The sequence below is a fragment of the Eschrichtius robustus genome, chromosome 7 (genome assembly GCF_028021215.1).
Source record: "Eschrichtius robustus isolate mEscRob2 chromosome 7, mEscRob2.pri, whole genome shotgun sequence".
NCBI lineage: Eukaryota > Metazoa > Chordata > Mammalia > Artiodactyla > Eschrichtiidae > Eschrichtius > Eschrichtius robustus.
Genome location: NC_090830.1, coordinates 115,298,325 through 115,317,501, shown reverse-complemented (window position 1 = coordinate 115,317,501; position 19,177 = coordinate 115,298,325). Strand labels below are relative to the sequence as shown.

At 40.8% G+C, this 19,177-nt stretch overlaps 1 protein-coding gene and 1 non-coding gene across 2 annotated transcripts in view; one reads left to right on the top strand and one right to left on the bottom strand.

Moving 5' to 3' along the window:
* The window catches only part of SORCS3 (sortilin related VPS10 domain containing receptor 3), a 602,186-nt gene that overhangs the window by 115,705 nt on the left and 467,304 nt on the right, over window positions 1-19,177 (bottom strand). The window lies entirely within an intron of this gene.
* On the top strand, window positions 17,661-17,767 carry LOC137767894 (U6 spliceosomal RNA). The gene has a single exon (XR_011074585.1). It is a non-coding gene; the product is annotated as a U6 spliceosomal RNA (small nuclear RNA).

The window sequence follows — 19,177 nt, the reverse complement described above, 5'->3', positions numbered from 1 at the left end:
CAGAAATCAAGGTGATGATCCACATATGCCCACTCTATTGACTGTTTGGGGCATTGACATTCGCCCTTGGGCCAGTAGCTATACATACTCTGTAGGGCTACAGCTATCTACAGACTGAAACGTTAGAGGCAATACAGAATATGAGAAGAAAAGCAAGAAATGGATGGGCAGAGCTATAGATCAGATGTGTCTTCAGCCACATGGGATGAATGGCAGGTGCACATAGCTGCTTTGAGAATGACTAACTTTACTGATATGTGCAAGATATTTTAAAGATCCTAAAAGGGCAAGGAAAACAAAGCCATTAATTTTCTAGAGAAGCAGGGATGCTTCTCTGGGACGTGGGATTTCCAGGCAGACTTGGAGATACCTGGGCTGCTAGATATAACAGGAAAACTTTGCCAACATGGGATTCGTATGCCTCGTTTTGGGACAGCAGTGGACGGATTTAAACCATCTGTCAAGCTGTTTCTCAGAAAACACTGCCACCTCCCCAAGAGAGCCATGAATATTTGTAAAATGCCAACTGCTACTCTGCTACTTCTTGGAGCTTCCCCATTGTACTCTCTGTGTCATGCCTGTCCTATCCTCCACCAGCAGAAGTGTCACTGTTGGAGAGTCAGACTCTGTGCTCACCACTTTGTATGCACTGTCTGCCCTCATGCACAATGACCTTGGAGGAGAGACACTATGCAGCCCCACTCTACTGATGAGTTCATTGACATGGATAAGGTCACTCAGCTCCAAAGTAGCAGAGCCTGGATTTGAACTTGGGTCTTAAAATTTTGACAATGTCCACTACACTTTGCAACCCTGAAAAAATCTAAAGTGTCTACTGCAGAGCCTTTCCAAAGAATAGCTAGTTTAAGACCAGTTACCTGGAGGGATTCATCCTGACACAAATCCCAGCATTAACGAATTTCACACCAGCTTACATCAAAAGCTACCTCCTTAAAGAGTCTCCCCCATCCCAATTTCCCAGCTGGAATTCAGCTTTTCATCCTCTGATTCTCAGGGCCCTTTGCTTGTAGCTCTCTCGTTGCACTTATCAGCTGCTGTCCTGAATTACTGGAAGAGGGTACATCTTAGGTCTCTTGTACTGTATTATCTTCGAGGGTAGACAATGTGTCCTGTTCCCATTTAACCATCTCTTAGTACCTGGCACCCATGTCATAACTCATATTTGTATTCTACTTCATGCCATTAGTTTTCATTATTGGACTGAATCTCATTTGGTTGGAGCACAAGCATGCAAAGGAGGTCTAATTACATCCCCATGTTAGGATTCAGGGGCCGGAGGCCCAGACAGGCCACATTATGTCACCTTGCTACTAAAAGGTAAGGCTCAAAGCCAACCTCAGAACTTCTGACTTGAAGCCCAAGGCTCTTTTCACATTGCCAGGCTGCTTCGGTCTGTGTTCACTAAGTCAAGATCAGAAAAACACAAAGTGGAGATAACTGCATGGATTTTTACAAGTGGGTCGTGATTTTACATCAAATACTCCTTTGAGTGGTTGGCAACACCACAACATGGAAAACCAGGTCATGCTTTCCTGTGGGAAACAAAGAAGCACATTACAAGATGTTCTTCCCTACTCACTGCCGAATCCACATATTAATTAAAGGTCTGGCCGAATTCACATCATCCCTTGAACATTAATCATGTTTAGACATCTCATTAGGGATGAGAGATGTCTGGCCCCAATTCTACTATGTGTTACATATATCAATCCATCAGCAAATACTTATTCAGCACTTTTGTGCCCAGGCTGTGTCAGGTATCACAGGAGTCATGGGGCTGTGACCTCATGGAGTTCACCATTTCCTTGTAAAAACAAGCCAAACATGTAAGATGTACAAATGACAATACAAAATGAATGCCAATGCTATGGTACTCTGAGCAGGGCAAAGGCTAAGAGCCATAAAACAGAGAAACGCCCCACCCCAGAACCACAATAGTTTACACAACTTATGATCTTTCTAGACTACAATAAAATCAGTGCTTGGCACTGTGAAGTCCACACTCATCCTACCTCATTTTATAGATGAGACGACTGAGACACAGAGATGGCAGAGTGACACAGCTGGCAAAGGGTTGGACTGGGGTTTCAGCTCATGTTTGCCTAACTCCACACACACACTCACATAACTGCACACACACGTGGTAATAAGTAGTGTATAAACAGGTGTTATTTACACTCCCACTGCCTTAGGAGGAGAGGGGATTCCCATACTGAAGGACATTCTCTTTGCCGAATGGGATGATGGATTTGAGGATGGAAGACTGGAGAAACCAGGTCACGGCTGAACTATCCTACACACCAAAGGGAGACGTGGAGAGAAAAGATGGGGATGGAGCTTGAAAGAAGAAAAAGATCCCCAGCAGAGATGGAAAGGTAGCAGGATGGGAGATCCAAGCGAGTGGATCACTGGGGGTTTCTTGGTTCCAGAAGAGGCACTTTGGGGGAAGGGCAAGAAATAGTGGGCGTGTGTAGGTTTTATTAAGAGTCTTTGCCATTCAGTATCTGACATAGACACTATGCTTCATTTTCACTTGACATTTGCAATAAAAATGCAATACTATACTGCTCAATAATCTTATTAAAATTTTATTTGTTTGTTTATCTCTGCAGAAGTGGTTCACATCAGGAACATGGTTTCACTTCAAGAAAACATCCAAGAGTTACAGCTGGGTTATGAGGGATTTTATCTTTCTGTACCTTTTAGGGTTACTGACTTAGTTCTTTGTTGTGAAAATTTAAAAAGACATCAGAACAGAAATCCAGACATGGATCCCAACCCCCCCCCCGCAACCCCTACTGGCAATTACGACTCTGTAGGTAAAGCACTTAACTGCTCCTACACCTCAGTTTCATCTAAAAACTGATAAGCACCCTCATATCATAAGGCCCAACGTGCACCTGACACAAAGTAGGGACTCAAAAATGTCACATCCCTGTGTTCCTCATCCCTTCACTTGCTGGGTCCTAGTCTCCTCAGCGTGAATGTCTTCTTCAACTCCTGTCTCCTAAGATTCTATGCGGCCAGTTTCTTTTGTGGTCATTCAATGACTCCACAAACATGTTGTAAGCACTTAACTTTGTGTTAAGCTTTCCACTCACTGCCCCTTATACAATTCTTGACCCAGTTTGACTCAGGCAAATAAGAAAGTTTAAGTCATGACGCTTTCTCATTTAAAGAGAAGAACAAGAGCAGAGATTGAGAAAGAAGGCTCTGGTGTCAGGCTGCCTAGGTCAAATTTCTGCTCCACTCTTTACTGGCTGTGTGATCTTTGGAAAATGACTTCACCGCTCTGTGCCTCTTCTGTGAAATGGTGGTAAGAGTTGGACTTACCTCATAGGCTGTCATAACAATTAAATGCATTAATAATATGCCTAGCTCATACTAGCCACTCAACAAATGTCAGCTGATTCTTTATGTATAACTGATTCTCCAAGAACTACGGATTATTCAATAAGACAGAAGATTAGCTAGGCAGTGAAAATTGTGGAGGAAGGCTGAGAACAACTCTTTAACCAAGAAAATGCTGAGAAACTTCTGTTTCTTACACAGAAGAGGTATGTTCAATCCACTTCATAAGGACTCATATCAGATATTTCAGAGGAAGTAAGAAAGCCACTACTTCTACGCCTTCCCTCCCACATACACAAAGAACACCTAAGAAGCAGTTTACACAGCGTCCTGAAATAATTAACACAATCGTATTAAGAGCCCTTGGATGATTTCTCCATACTGCAATCTGGAAGCGGTCGCCACCTGGGGCAGGCAGTAAAACGGCAAGCATTTATTCTGGAGAACCAGACAGAAGGCCTTGGGTATGGCCCCCTCTCCACCGTAATTGCATTCAGTGGGATCACCACCACATGCTATCACAAGGTGTGCATTCCTTCCGAAAACATTTTTCAGAGGAGAAAGTGGAAGTGATCTTGCCTGGCCTTGAGGAGTTCCAAGGCTAGAGGGAGACAGGGGAAGTGTCTAATTTCATGCTCCCATTACACACAATCTGGATTAGAAGAAAACAAGGGAGGAGGAGGAGAGAATGGCGATTAAAGAATCAGACAATTTTAAAGTCCAAGAAACACAGAGAGAGAAGAACCAATCAATTTCTTTCTTTTTTTTTTTTTTGCAACAGATGTTTTGCTTGCAGTTCCGAATGTAGGAAGGATGAAATAGGAGGAGGAAGAAAAAGAAAGAGCTTAAAGGGAAGGGAGTCAGGGAAGGAGAGAGTCAGGTTGGCAAACAGGAAGCTAATCCCAATGCTTCCCTCCTTCCCAGCGTCACCATGCTCTGTTCTACCCACTGGGGACGGCAGGGTGTCCCTCTGCCTTACCCCACACCTGCAGGCATTTTTTCACCAGGAAGGCGGGGGTAATCAGGCCCATCCCTTAGGCATCTTCATCCTATTCCTTTCATAATCAGCTTCTAAAGTTCTGTTTGTTGGATGTGGGGCTAACCAGACCAAGCATTTGAACAGCTGCTCGGGCCATGGAGCTATTCTCTTTGCCATTGATCACAAAGACAAAAATCAATCCTGGCTAAGGAGAAAGAAGTTAAAAACAAATTGCAGGAATTGATTTCTGTTCAGACCTTCTGACTCCCAGTTTAGGAAGAGGGTGCGTGAATCTGCCTGTCATGAAAATACTTCACATGTCCCAGGCTCAAAAGCAAAATCTGGGTATATTATACACACACACACACACACACACACACAATTTTATCTTAATTTATGCTTTTATATTATTTTATTTTTGCCTCCCAATAACTATCAGAGATGAGAATCCATCTAAATCATAAGTTCCCATGAGAAGAGGACTGAGTCTGTCTTGGGTTCACTATAAAATCTCCAAAGTGGGGCCCTATGCTTTGTGAATAGTAGTAACTCCAGAAAAACTTGAGGGACTGATGGAATCAATGAATGAATGAAGTCCCCTCCTTGCTATTATTGGCTCTTTCAGTTATGCTTATTTCTGCATAGATTTCTCACAGTATGCAATTATTTTTCTTCTTTATTGCTTAGCTTATGTATTATCTCTCTCTCTCTCTCACTAGACTATAAACCCTCCCATGGCAGGAACTTTTAGTTTTTGCTTTTTAATTTTTGATCTATTGCATTATCTCCATATTGAGCCCTCAGTACATGGATGTGAAAGGAAATAAGGGAAGAATGATTCAGCAACTCTCTTGAGCAATTAGCTACATCCCAAACATCTTTTTTTTTTTTTTTTTAATTCTGACATTGGAGAAATGAGTCAGGAAATACTTCCAAATAACAGTCCCCTCTACATGTCTGACTCAATGGACTGCCCCACAGAGTGAGCAGACTTATGGAATTTTAGCATGAGAAGGGAATTTCTGGAGTCATACAGCCCACTGCCTTCCAAACTGGATTCTATTCTAGAATTCTACAGCAATGCTTTGAGAGTGTCCATAAAAAGGTGAAGAGGAGGCTGGGTGGGTGGGGGAGCTGATCCAGTCCCTCACCCTTCTTAAACTAGATCCATTCCACCTGCGTCTGTTTTACATATTGGAATTCCTTGAACAATGCTGTCTGAAAAGTGGTTCCCACTGTTAAGAGCAGTAACGACAACAAAGAGTTTGAAAGCTCTACTTGGATGCCATCCTTTCCTTTCGTGATAAGAAAACTGAGTTCCAGGGAGGAAAGTTAGTTGCCCAAGGTCACAGAGTGAGTTACGGTGATACCAGGCTTAAACGTAGGAATACTTGCCACCCCTCCACCACCTGCCTACTCCACTACCATGGACACTGTCTCCTGCCATTAGAGGTCTCTCTTCTTTGGAGCACTGGCTGGTCCTGATGTTGGACTCCTCAAGTTAATTCCCTTCTCTGGGAACTGGCTTGAGCCCTGCCTTCTCCAGGAAACGTCCCTGATCACATCATGCCTCATGGGTCTCCCTCGCTCTGGAAAGGGGCCTCGCATACCTTAGGTGCTTTGAGCTTCACTCATGGAGACTTGTCAGGTCACCCAGTCCTACCTCTACATCTAAACTGAGCAAAAAATGAGGACAGCCACTTTGTCAGTATTGTCTACCATTATATCCCTTTCATTAAGAATGTAATAGGAGCGTATTAAGTGCTCAATAAATGATTGTTGAATGAATGAATCAACCAATCAACCATTCTGTCTCAGACAGCCCAGGGTATATAGTAGGTGTTCAATCAAATCAAGTTGATTGATTAGCCACGGGCTCTGCCACTTATTAAAGTCCAGGAAGACCTTATTCTGGCTGACCACGAGGGCTTTCAGAATCCTAGTCTCAAAAGCTTCTTGCAGAAATCCAAAATGTCTGTTTACTCCATTAGCTAGTGATGCAGTTAAAGGAAGAGCGAGTAAAATTTTGAAAAGCTGAACCTCTGAAATGTATATTCTAGTTAGAATGGTAATGGGGAGAGAACTGGACTTAACAGTCTGCTCCTCAGTCAACAGCCCAACTGCCTTCATTATCAGCACTGTTGTTTTTACAACAATACAATTATCTTTAATAGAAGGCTCCAGAAAAGGGATCCTCCTGGGAGCTGTGCTTAGCACAGTGGGTGTTGGGGACTTGCTGGAACCTGGAAGAGAATGATAACAGGGAGACCTGATCGGGTCGTGATGCAACAGCCCTTCTGCATCCGGGAGTGGGACACAAGAGATGCCATGCTCCGAAATACATCATGGAAATTGGATCAAGCACAGAGAGGTGCAAGGCAAGTGCAGAAGACTCGAGAAGAGTGGAGCTGGGGACGGTAACGATGATCAGCCATGCTGCCACTCACCCTCCTTGGCACCTTAGCGATGAGTGTTTGAATAATCCTCTAAGTGTATCTGAGGGACAACGCTCAGAGGTGCGGCCATGATCACATTGTACTGAATTCCTTTAAGCCTCTCTTTGGTTAATGACTCAGAAAGTTTCTGATCTGAAACAAAATTGAAACAGATCCTGACAAACAGTTCACTGAGCAAGGAGTGGAATGAGGCTTTCTTGCCCCGACTATCTACCAAGACAGGGAGAGCATCTGCCTATTTCACTTTTACAGCCATCTGGAAAAGTTCTGGGAACACCAGCTATTCAGTGCTGATGTGAAGATCTTCATCTTGGGGAAAATGAATGAGAAATGGATCACTGGCTTCTTTTCTCATCCTTCATGAACCCAGGCAGCCCTGAGGTCCGATCGTCCTCATGCTGACATTTATTGAGATACACAACAAAGGGTGATTCTCTAAAATTTCCTGAAATTCAGTTTCCCGCTTTGCAAAATAAAGATCATGCTGTGTACCACACTGAGATCCTAGGAAGATAAAGTAGAATAAAAAAAATAGTAAAATGCACACATGCCAGATATAAATTTGACACTAAATAAATGTGAGGTCCTTTCCTAACAAAGACAACAATTCTTCCAATTTGCTGATTGGTGGGCAAAAATTGGTGGAGTGGCTAGGTGGAAATAATATGAAGAATCACTGCTTTGGAAATAGGAACTTGCAGGTTTCCAAACAGCGGAAGAGATTTGAAAGTTGTGTGGCTGATCTCATGCCTTTGAGCTGAATACAGAAACGTCTGTGGTCCCTGGAAAGCATACCCACCTTCCAGACCAGAACGCCCAGGCTGCATCTAACAATATGAGGCCTCTGGATAATGAAACACTATGAGTGCCACTCTTCCTGTAAGATGCACTGCACAGTAGACATGCCACTACTGCCCACCATGCCCATGGAGACACTTAATTAACAAAAGCAGTCTTTCCTACTGAACCACGATAACACAGTCTTCTATGCAGCTATTACTAATTACTCAGAGGTGATACACAAAATGAGAAAAAACAAAAAAACAAAAAACTGACAACCCTAAACCGGACATACCCATCCATGTACTACCAGAAAGGCAAATAACTTAGGTTCCAATACGTAGCTAATTACAGAACAATTCTCTGAGATTAAGGGAAAACACTCCCTGCTATTTTGGCCTAGTAAGCAACAAGCATTATAACTTCCATGGAGCCTCAGCAGATCTCTTGGGAAGGAGCAAACAGGAATCATTTATTAGACATAGACACAGCAAAGCTTTGAATAGAGTGAAGACGTCGCCATGCTGAAAGGATTGATGGGCATCCTGTAAATACAGAGCCCCTCCCAGGAGTCACTCTGTCTCAGCAGGAGACACTGGGGAATCATCAGCATCTGGTTTGTAATTGATGTTCTGCTGTAGGAACAGACAGGAGGGATTGATCAGCGAGAGGGCAGGACGTGAGCAGAGAAGAGGAATCCAGTGAGGGCTCTGAGAAAATATTTTAAATTCTCAGAGAAAATACTTAAAAGGTGGGCAGAGGAAGAGGTACCTCTGTAGAAGAGGAAGAAGAAGAGACTGAAGAGGTAGGGAGAGGAGCTGGCCTGCTCATTATCAAAGAAGAAGCAAAGGAGAGAGGCTGCTTCAAGGAGGAAGGAGCAGTCAGGAGATTCCAAAGCTGCAGACGAGTCCACTAATATCATTACTGAGTGGTGTTGTCGAGATACCATTCGAAGATATCTTTGATGAACTTGGCAAATTTGGTAATTTCAAGGAAGTGGCAGAGGCGGAAGTCAGTCTCAAGTGGGTTAAAGAGAGAAGGAAATGAGAAAATGGGGTAATGAAGGTAGAGTGTGCTCAAGAAATTTGGTCATGAATGAAAGATGGGTCATTTCTAGAGAGGAGTATGGGGTTCAAAGAAAGCTTTGTTGTTTTGTTTTAATTTAAGGATGGTAGATATTTTAAAATATTTAAACACTGATGGAAAGTCGGAAAGAGGGATGAATAAGCTAAAGACAGAGGGGACAGAAGGATAAGCAATAAAGCCAGGTCCCTGAAAAGTTAGAAGGCATTGGGAATGGGTGTTTGGATTGAGGAATTTTATACGGGGATGCGAGTGATTCTTTCTATTTGTCTTGTATAGTCCACCCTATCTACAATCCTGGATGCATTAGCAGGGACTCAAAGAGAGAGTCTTCCCAATTTGTCTTGAGTTGGGTTCCCCCCAGAATTAAGGCCTGAGACAAGGGCTTTTGGGCAGGTAGTTAATTTTTTCGGAGGGGTTGTTTGGGTCTTGTTTGTTTATTTTTGAGAAATGTTCCTAGGGAACAGGAGTGGTAGAACTAGGAAGCAGGAAACAAGGCGGAAGGGAAAGCCATCCCAAGGTGCATTGCTGAACTGGTCATTATTATAAGCAACTGGGGCTCAGTTCTACTGGGGACCCTGTGAAGACACAGAGGATGCGGCTCAGCATTGCCCTCCTGACTCCGGAAGAGAGGAGTCCTTATCCACTGGCCCATGACTCTATTGCTCAGATTGTCCCAGAGGATCTCAACACCCTTGAAATTCAAGGTATGCATCTGCACCGGAATGACTGAGGGGTCTATCGTGAGCCTCCCACTTGGGGAGAAATCAGCCCTAGAACAAAAAGCAAGAGGTCCACAGAGCAGCGAGGTGAGGTGATATCAGGCCACCGCTGTGCACAGCTAGTTGCTGAGCAAATGTGAGCCAGGAGCATGGGAAATGGGACACAGATGTTCAACACAAAGGTCAACTAAATATTATTACTCCACGATCAGATCACTATTTTGTGTTTATTCATGGAAGTATTTCAAATACTAACAACTTTTACATCAAGCCACTAAAATCATTATAGGTATAGAGACACAGCCCAGCTACATGCTATTTAAATACCTCCCATGAATATTGGGGTGCATGTATCTTTTCGAATTATGGTTTTCTCCAGATATATGCCCAGCAGTGGGATTGCCAGATCATATGGTAGCTCTAGTTTTAGTTTTTTAAGGAACTTCCATACTGTTCTCCATAGTGGCTATACCAATTTATAGTCCCACCAACAGTGTAGGAGGGTTCCCTTTTAGCCACACCCTCTCCAGCATTTATCGTTTGTACATTTTTGATGATGGCCATTCTGACCAGTGTGAGGTGATACCTCATTGTAGTTTTTTTTTTTTTTTTTTTTTTTTTTTTTAAATTTTTATTTATTTATTTATTTTTTATTTATTTATTTATGGCTGTGTTGGGTCTTCGTTTCTGTGCGAGGGCTTTCTCTAGTTGTGGCAAGTGGGGACCACTCTTCATCGCGGTGCGCAGGCCTCTCACTATCGCGGCCTCTCTTGTTGCGGAGCACAGGCTCCAGACGCGCAGGCTCAGTAATTGTGGCTCACGGGCCTAGTTGCTCTGCGGCATGTGGGATCTTCCCAGACCAGGGCTCGAACCCGTGTCCCCTGCATTGGCAGGCAGATTGTCAACCACTGCGCCACCAGGGAAGCCCCTCATTGTAGTTTTGATTTGTATTTCTCTAATAATTAGTGTTTATTTACAATAGTCAGGACATGGAAGCAACCTAAATGTCCATCAACAGAGGAATGGATAGAGAAGATGTGGTACATATATACAGTGGAATATTACTCAGCCATAACAAAGAACAAAATAATGCCATTTGCAGTAACATGGATAGACCTAGAGATCGTCGTACTGAGTGAAGTCAGACACAGAAAGACAAATATCATATGATATCGCTTATATGTGGAATCTAAAAACAAGGGTACAAATGAACTTATTTATAAAACAGAAGTAGAGCCACGAATGTAGAAAACAAATCTATGGTTACCAGGGGATAAGGAGGGAGAGGGATAACTTGGGAGACTGGGATTGACATAAACACACTACTATATATAAAATACATAACTAATAAGAACCTGCTGTACCGCAAAGGGAACTCTTTTCAGTACTCTGTAATGGCCTATATGGGAAAAGAATCTAAAAAGGAGTGGATATATGTATAACTGATTCACTTTGCTGTATACCTGAAACTAACACAACTTATAAATCAACTATATTCCAATAAAAATTAAAAAAAAATAAAGACCTTCCATTAGTGTTGCCTGTTAAAAACACTTACAATTTTGAAAGGGCTTCAAGGATAGTCACCTGAAGATGTTTTTATTGGATTTCTTTTGAAGATCATCTCTGAAACTCTTTCATTTTTCTTTAAACTCCTGTGTTGTAAATGTGCCCCTAATGATGAAATTGCTATTTATTTAACATTCAAAATCTCTCCCATTAAGGCCAAATTAACATCATTTAAAATACTGCCAAATAGTTTTTCTTCGAATAATTACACTCAATTTCTGCCTCAGGGTTTTTTTTCTTTCAGAAAGATAACAATTTATTAGGGATACAGTAGCCACATCATCGAGGCTCTTCTACCTCTCATGTTAGGTGCATAAAATGGGCTCTTAATGTATCAAAACCCAGGTGATCTGGGGACCAAGATGCTACAAGAAGGCACTCAAGAGTCTTGAAAGATATCTACAGTTATCTATACACAGATATAGGTATCATTAAAAGTTGGTTTCTTTGATAACCAACACTATGGGAGACATGTGGGACGATTTTATTATGCACATATGTCGATAAATGACTTGAAGCTATGAATAATTAAAGAATGAATTTGGGGGAAAGATTTAGTAATCTTTTATAAAACCCTTCAAAGAGAAGGTGCATACACAAAATACAGTGAGGCTGATTTTTGCACGTGGATTAGTCTCTTGATTCTTTCATTTTATAGGGCTCCTAGTTTTCAAAGCATTCCAAAGCCATTAGTAGTTTCAAAGCATTCCAAAGCCATTAGTAGTATCTCCCTTGATCCTCACAACAACCTTCCAATTTAGGCAGAGCAAGTAGCATGATTCCATTCTACAAAGATCAGGAAATTAAGAATCCAAGTGACTTGCCCAGTGTTCCCTGGCTGGCAGGTGGCAGATTCCTAATTACAACCCAGGTCTCTGAGTTCAGGGTTCTTTTCCCCACATCAGACCACTAGCTACTCGAATCATAAACTGCTTCAGAGCAGGGACAACGTCTTCCATCTCTAACATGCTCCATTGCACCTGGAGTATTTCTAGTGGCTCAGCAAATATCTGTTAATTGGCTACTTGTACTTGCTAATTGCTAATACTTCTAGAACGTCTCCCAACACACAAAAATAGTACAATGGTGCTATTTTTCTATGTTTATACACACAACTCTTAAAAACGAACAGCAACTTGTATCCAAACTACCCACTGGTTTCACTGTACTACTGGAATCATCTGAGAACCACGCTTATGTATGGCATTGCTCCACCCTCAGATTTCCTTGCTATAGAAGGGGCTTCTCTACACAACTTCACCAGGGGTCAAAAGTGGCATTACGTAGCAGATGGTTCTGCCCTGTTACTGGTCTCCTTGTGGATACGGAGAAGGATCTGGCAGGGTTAGGATGGCCTTCCCTCCTTCAAATTTTCTGCTTTGTCCACCCCTCCAGAGTACTTTATTTGGATCTTAATTATGGATCTGTTTTTTCTCTTATACTTTAGATACCTGAAGATAGGTCAGTATCATACTTGCTTTTTTTTTTTTTTTAATTCAATTGCATGCACAGTGAAACTGAACCCATATCACATTAAAGGCCACCTCCTGTGCCAGAAGAGAGGAAAGGACCGGGCTTCATGTAGCTCAGTAAAGACGTACAAATCTCTTTGTGATAACTTATTAGGGCTCTGCTCCTATTTCTTCAACACACTCCCCAATAGCCAGGGTATGAATCATATCACTGAAGGGATTTTACTGCTAACCACTGCTGACCTACCTATTCTCCAGGATAATCACTAGAAAAGCTACTCCATAAGGAGAAAAGACAAGATTTCCAACCATCTTGACTCAGAACACAGAAACCAACTTATCTCTCTCTCCCTTTGCCCCTACAGAGGAAAGCCGGTTTCTCTTTTATCCATGTGGAACGGAGGCATTTCAGGCAGACACTTTCCCATTAAAACAAGGGCTCTTCTGGGAAGGATTAGCTCCTTTTGACTTTACTACAAAACCCCAGGCCCTGGGCCTCCTGCACAGAAAAGGCATTGACAGATCAACACATTTCACAGTTTTCTGTACATCTCCAGCTCAGCATCCCCAACAGCAGGAGATCAAACACTAGGTTCCCTAAGCAAAACCAGCAAGATGGCTACCTTTACCTCTTTGTCAATGAAAAAGTAAAAGGTGAGGCAGAACCTTTGCGAGCTGTCTAAATTATAGGAGCTGCATGAATAAGTCTATGGACCCTCCTACCACACAAGATACAGGATAAAAAATAATAACATCATGCCCAGAAAAAGGAAATTATGACTGGGCCTGGGAAGCTTTCCTTTAGAGGAACACGTGGGAGAGGGTGAATATTTTCTGCAAAATTAATATCATGGGAAGTGCATTATGAAGAGCTTAGCTAGGTTTTTGGTTATTTAAACTGCACTCTCAAATGCATATACGTTTGTACATAATGAGTCACTGTGGGTAAATAATTATGCCTTAAATACATGCACCTCATTTATAAATATGCAGAGAGAGGATATAAGCCTGGATGTCACCCGAATTCCTAGTGGTTCAGCTGTCCACACACACAAAAGCCTGACTTTGACCTATGCAGTCAGCAGTGCTATAAAAATGTCAGTGGTTTTCAAACCTTTCTTAGCAGCAGATTCCTTTTGTCAAATAAAAGTATTAAGAACTTACGCTGATATACAGAGCAAACAAAAGCAGAATTACACTTTTAAGGAGGGCTAAGGGTCCTGGAGCCCCACCCTCTTCCATTTTTGTTAGCATCTGAGACAAGTTCCCTAAGAACCAATATAAGAGCCACCAAGAAAAACATCGGGCACAAAAGGGTAGGAAAGAGTGAGGGGCTAGACTGGTCTCCTTTTCTGCGAGGTTTTGTCTTTTTCTCCCTTAGAGTTCTATCTCCGGTAGCACTAAAACAAAATATAAGATATCAATACTTTTAAAAGTTAGAAAATTTAAGTGGTAAATCCCTTAAAATTATGAAAAACCAAACCCACCAAAGCCCCTTATGCCCATCCTGCTGTTATTTAGCTATTCAAATTGTAGGCATAGAAGTGAATAATCTGCTTTTGCAAGTCTCCCCTTTGAAAGTCAAACTATGGAAAGATGGCAAGACTCTTTCAGTGGCAGCATAATCCTCGGCGTCTAGCTCTCCACAGGAATGTCACCCACAAAGGTTGGGCTGGACCCAAGCCCGGGTGCGCTATAGCTTTTCCCAAAACCGTTCTTTGGCAGACTTCTAGCCAGGGTAGGAAGAAAACAACCTACCCTGATGCCCTAATATCTTGCTCAGATACAAATCTGTGGGTTTAAACAATGGAGGGGAAGCTACTGTTGGTCTGAGGGTTTTCTGCTCTTACAAAAGTCTTCTGAAGCAGCTTTATTTCAATGAACAGAATGAAAAATCCTTGCTCTTTCCTTGCTTCAGAGGTAGATATTCATCATCCCAGTGCAAATCTTACCTTTTCCATAAAGCCTTTCCTGATCCCCACTTCAATTTTCAAAACTCATACCCTCCAAAAAAAAAAAAAATTAAAGACCCACACTGATTGCAGAAATGTATTTGAGATGGCATCCAATAATTTTTTTTAAAAAGGCAATTATCAAGCAAAAATATAAAAAAATACAAGAAAGGTGTCAAGTCATCAAAAATGACCAGTGGTATAGGAGAAAGGAAGAAGAACAGCATAAAGCTTAATGCAGGGAAACTGCTAAAATTGACACAAAAATCAGTTGTGAGCTTTTTAGCAACTGTAAAGAGGGAAACACAAAATTATCAGTATTCAGTTAAAGGAAATAGAAAAGGTTTACCTCTTCAGGACAATTTTCTAATTTACTTTCCAGCCACCTCACTCCCTCCCATAATTACAGCTGTCCTTAGATAGAGGGCGTGATACATTGGGTTGGCCAAAAAGTTCGTTCGGGTCTTTCCATAACAGATAGAAAACCTGAACGAACTTTTTGGCCAATCCAATACCATGGTCTCTCACTTCCCTCACTTTACCCATGCCTTCCCCTCTGCCTGCAGTGCCCTTTGTCCTTCACTTGTCTAACTGGTACTCACAGTCCTGCTGCCAGGAAACTTGTACTGACCCTCTTCCCAGGGCAGGGTGAGGAGCTCTTCCTCCTCACTCCAAGAGCAATGCATGTTTTCCACAAATACAGCTCTCACCACACTCCATTGTAATTGCTTTGTTGTCTGTCTTCCCCACTGGGCTGAATGTATTTGAATACATTTAAATGAATGAATATAAAAAGGACATTGAATAATATAATGGATAATTCCTGGACAGCAGTTCTATAAAAATGCAGAGACATTCTACATACGGTCATTTCTTATGCAGTGAGCAACTGCCAATTACCCTAAGTTGTCTTATATTGTTAGTTGGAGAAACAAGACTCCCTTGCTTTAAAAAGATAACTAACTACACTCCGTGAGAATAAGGACGGCGTCTTATCTTCTCAGTTCAGTTCAGTTCAACAAACTTTTATTGAGTACCAGTCATTATGCTAAGTGCAGGAAAAATTATGATGAATAAGACATAGTCCTGTCCTCTTAAAGTTTACAGACCTGGCTCGGGAAGCATAATACACATAGATAAGTAATCAGCAAAGGAGCTTGGTCTAATCCTGATTGACTGAGGATGTCAGGGAAGACTTCCTATAGGCGGCATTGTCTAAGTTGAATCTTAAAGGATGAGTTTATTTGATAAAGGGACATTCCAAGCCGGAAAAAAGAATACAAGAAAGGCATATTAGGCAAGAAATGACATGGTGCAAAAACGACATGGTGTATGCATCGAGACTAAAATAGTTTATTCTTATTGAAGGGTAAAATATAAAAAGGAAGGTATATGGGGAACAGTGGTGGGAAAGGAATTCACATGAGGCTGATGCAGTAGGTAGGATCCAGATAGTAGAAGAGCTTGTAGGCAATGTTAAGGAAATTGGATTTTAACCTATAGGTGATGAGAAGCCACTGAAGGCAAGGACATTGATTCTATTTTAAATAAATTACTTTGGAAGTAGTGTTGTGAACAGACTGGAGGTATGCTGACCTGGGAGCAAGAAAATCAGTTAGCAAGTTATTGCAACATTTCAGAAAATACATGATAAGGGTTTATAAATGGTTTTAAATAGCCAAGTAATAATGGTGCTTCCCCCTTTTCTTTTCTTAAATCATCCTGGAGCAACAAGAAAAACACGAAAGAAAAATGCAAATTCTATACTTAAGGAAAACAAAACCCTGAAACACTATATGTGGAAAGGAAGCCAAAGGCAGTGAAGGACAAACAGGGTACAGACAGGCACCAGAGCAAAAATGCCTACAGCTACGAATCTTAGATCAAGCTAGAGATATAGAGTTCTCTAAAGATGATATTTCCTAAGGAGTAAAACTAACAACCTATTATTTGGAACCAAGGGAATGTGGCTCAGGAATTGGCAGTGGGAGTGTTTCTGGAATTCACTGGTGACAAGGAGAAGCTGGAGAGGCATGGCTGGCTAGAGAACTGCTCAGGCAGTTTTACCTTATAAGAAGAATCCACTAACAGACTAATAATCTTTAGTTATATGGAACCTCACTGAGAACAAAGGGGGACTCTTGTTAAGCTGAAAGAGAGCCTTGATCAGAGCCCTGATCCCCAAGATGAACCTCCTCAAATAGTTCAGCCAGAAGAGCTCATGTCATTAAAAAATAAGTAATGATGAAAAATATAAAGAGAGAAGAAAACAGCACAGGAGTTACAAAATAATATGACAAAATAAAAGAGAGAAAGGAACAGGAAAAACAAAGAGCAGAAATAGAATAAAAAATGTTTCCATGAACTAAATAAAAATGTGACCACACTGCTACAAATAAAAATAACCCACATGATGCAATCACCTCTATAAAAGAAGAGGTCAAGCAGAAATACAAGAGCTCAGGGGAGATATGTTGAGACAACAAAAAGAGATAAAATATAAGCTGGCAAAGCTCATGAAAAAAGTTAAAAACAATAGCAGCAAAAAAGGCAAGGAGGAGCCTGGACACGGCTACATACTCATTCAAGGACAGTATGAGTAAAACTGTTTTTATAAATTTCATTTTGCTCAGGGAGTTAAACATACTAGAAGAAAAAAAAGATGTCTCCCCTTTGTCTTTCTTGCCCATTGTACACAACCTAAGTGTCTTGAAGGAAGAGAGCCAAAACAATAAAACTAACGTATATAATAAATAAAATACATATTTCAAAATATAAATCACAGAAACTTTTGAGAAATTAAAAAGGAAGAAGCAATTGAACAAATTGAATGAGATATATTCCATGGGAAAGAATCAACATAGTATTAACGACCACAAAACATACACTACTAAAGTAAATAGTATTCAAATATATATGTATGTGTGTAATATATATATATATATATTTTTTTTTTAAAGGACTTTACATATCAAGGGTGAAAAAATATCAAGGCACCTAAAAGGGAAAATATGAGACTAGCCAGACACAGTAACATTCAATAAGTTAATGGAGCGAAGTGTTTATGGAAAGCAAATGACATCTTTTATACCTTAAAAGATGATATTAAAGCATAAAGGGGATAAACAAACATATTTTCAACATTCAAGAATTCACCTTTCTTGAAGACATTACTAAAGGACAAATTTCAGACAACCAAGAAACTAATGGGAAAACTATAGTAAAAGGACCACTGAATAAATTTACCTAAAACTAAAATCAAAATAAATTCAGGAGTGCTCGCTTCGGCAGCACATATACTAAAATTGGAACGATACAGAGAAGATTAGCATGGCCCCTGCGCAAGGATGACACGCAAATTCGTGAAGCGTTCCATATTTTTTTTTGTTGTGGTCATCCATGTACAATGCTTGGTGTCAGTCAATTTATCTCTTGTAAAAATAAAAAAAAATTAAAAAATAAAATAAATAAATAAATAAATTCAGGAATGATGGTTCAAGCAGAATATAAATGCTCCAAATGATTTAATTAACAAAACTGGGGTTGGATAGAAGGGAGAACGAAGGAGGTCATAAACACACATGCTATTTTTTTCTACTTGTCTTCAGCAGTGCTTAATAAAATATTTAAACTAACAGAATTATAGGAAAGCAAACACTAAGAGATAACATAACCAACCAAAACTGGGTGGTAGAGGAATTAAAGAGATAGGGGAAGAAATAGAAAGGCATGGAAATGCACTAATTTTAAAATTGGTCACAAGAGGAAATCAACAGATTATACAAAAATAGAAGATGTGCTATGTTGTATAAAGTTATATTAATAAAGTTTAGTTAGAACAAATATTCAAAATCCTCAAACAAATACATGTGCAGGAAAGCAAGGAAAACAGACCACATAATGATTTTTTTTTCTTAAAAAGAAGCAATTAAAACTAAAAACTAAGCATACACTGTCAGAACTAAGATATATTTGTCACATCAATCAGTCAACCCTCAAACTCACCTATGAGAATGAAAAGACTCTGATTCAGTATTGATGGGCAACCAACTTATATTTGTACCCATATTATGTGTAGCTGTTTACCTGCAACCCACTGACATCCTTTATTTTATTTTTATTGTAGCCAATTGATAGTTGCAAATAACAGCATTTAATCTGTGTTTATTGGATGATTAATGAAATTCAATGTTTTTCTCAAGAGTATTGGCCTTTTACATTTTTTGGAGCATTGTTAGTCAACCGTTTCCCATCTCTTTCATAGTAAAAAAAAAAATCCTTAAAACAGCCTTCAAGGTCCTGTGGAATCTACCACCCTGTGCCTTCCTGATGTAATCTCTATATTCTCCAAGTGTCGCTTACTACCTCCCTCATCTCCCTGAACTCTATATATTGGAGTGCCCTGTGGCTCAGTCTTTAGATGGTTTCTCTTCTCTATCTACACTTACTCCCTCGGTGACTTCAATGTTGCAGTTCAAAAATATCAATATGCAGACACCCTTCCCATTTATATCTCCAGCCCCTACCTTCCCACCATTCCTGCTTCTAAACCAGCCTCAAATTTCTAGCTGCCTACCCCACATCTGCATAAGGGGCACAAGGAAGTGCAGGGCACAACAGACCTAGCTCCACGTCCCCCTCTGACGACGAACTTCTGTCACTCTCTCCCTGGTCATCACCCAACAAGGCCTTCCCAGGTCATCCTAAATAGCAATATCCACAGACACCCAACATTCAAGGCCCCTCATTTATTTTTATCCATAGCACTGCCATCACCTGCTATACTTTGTAG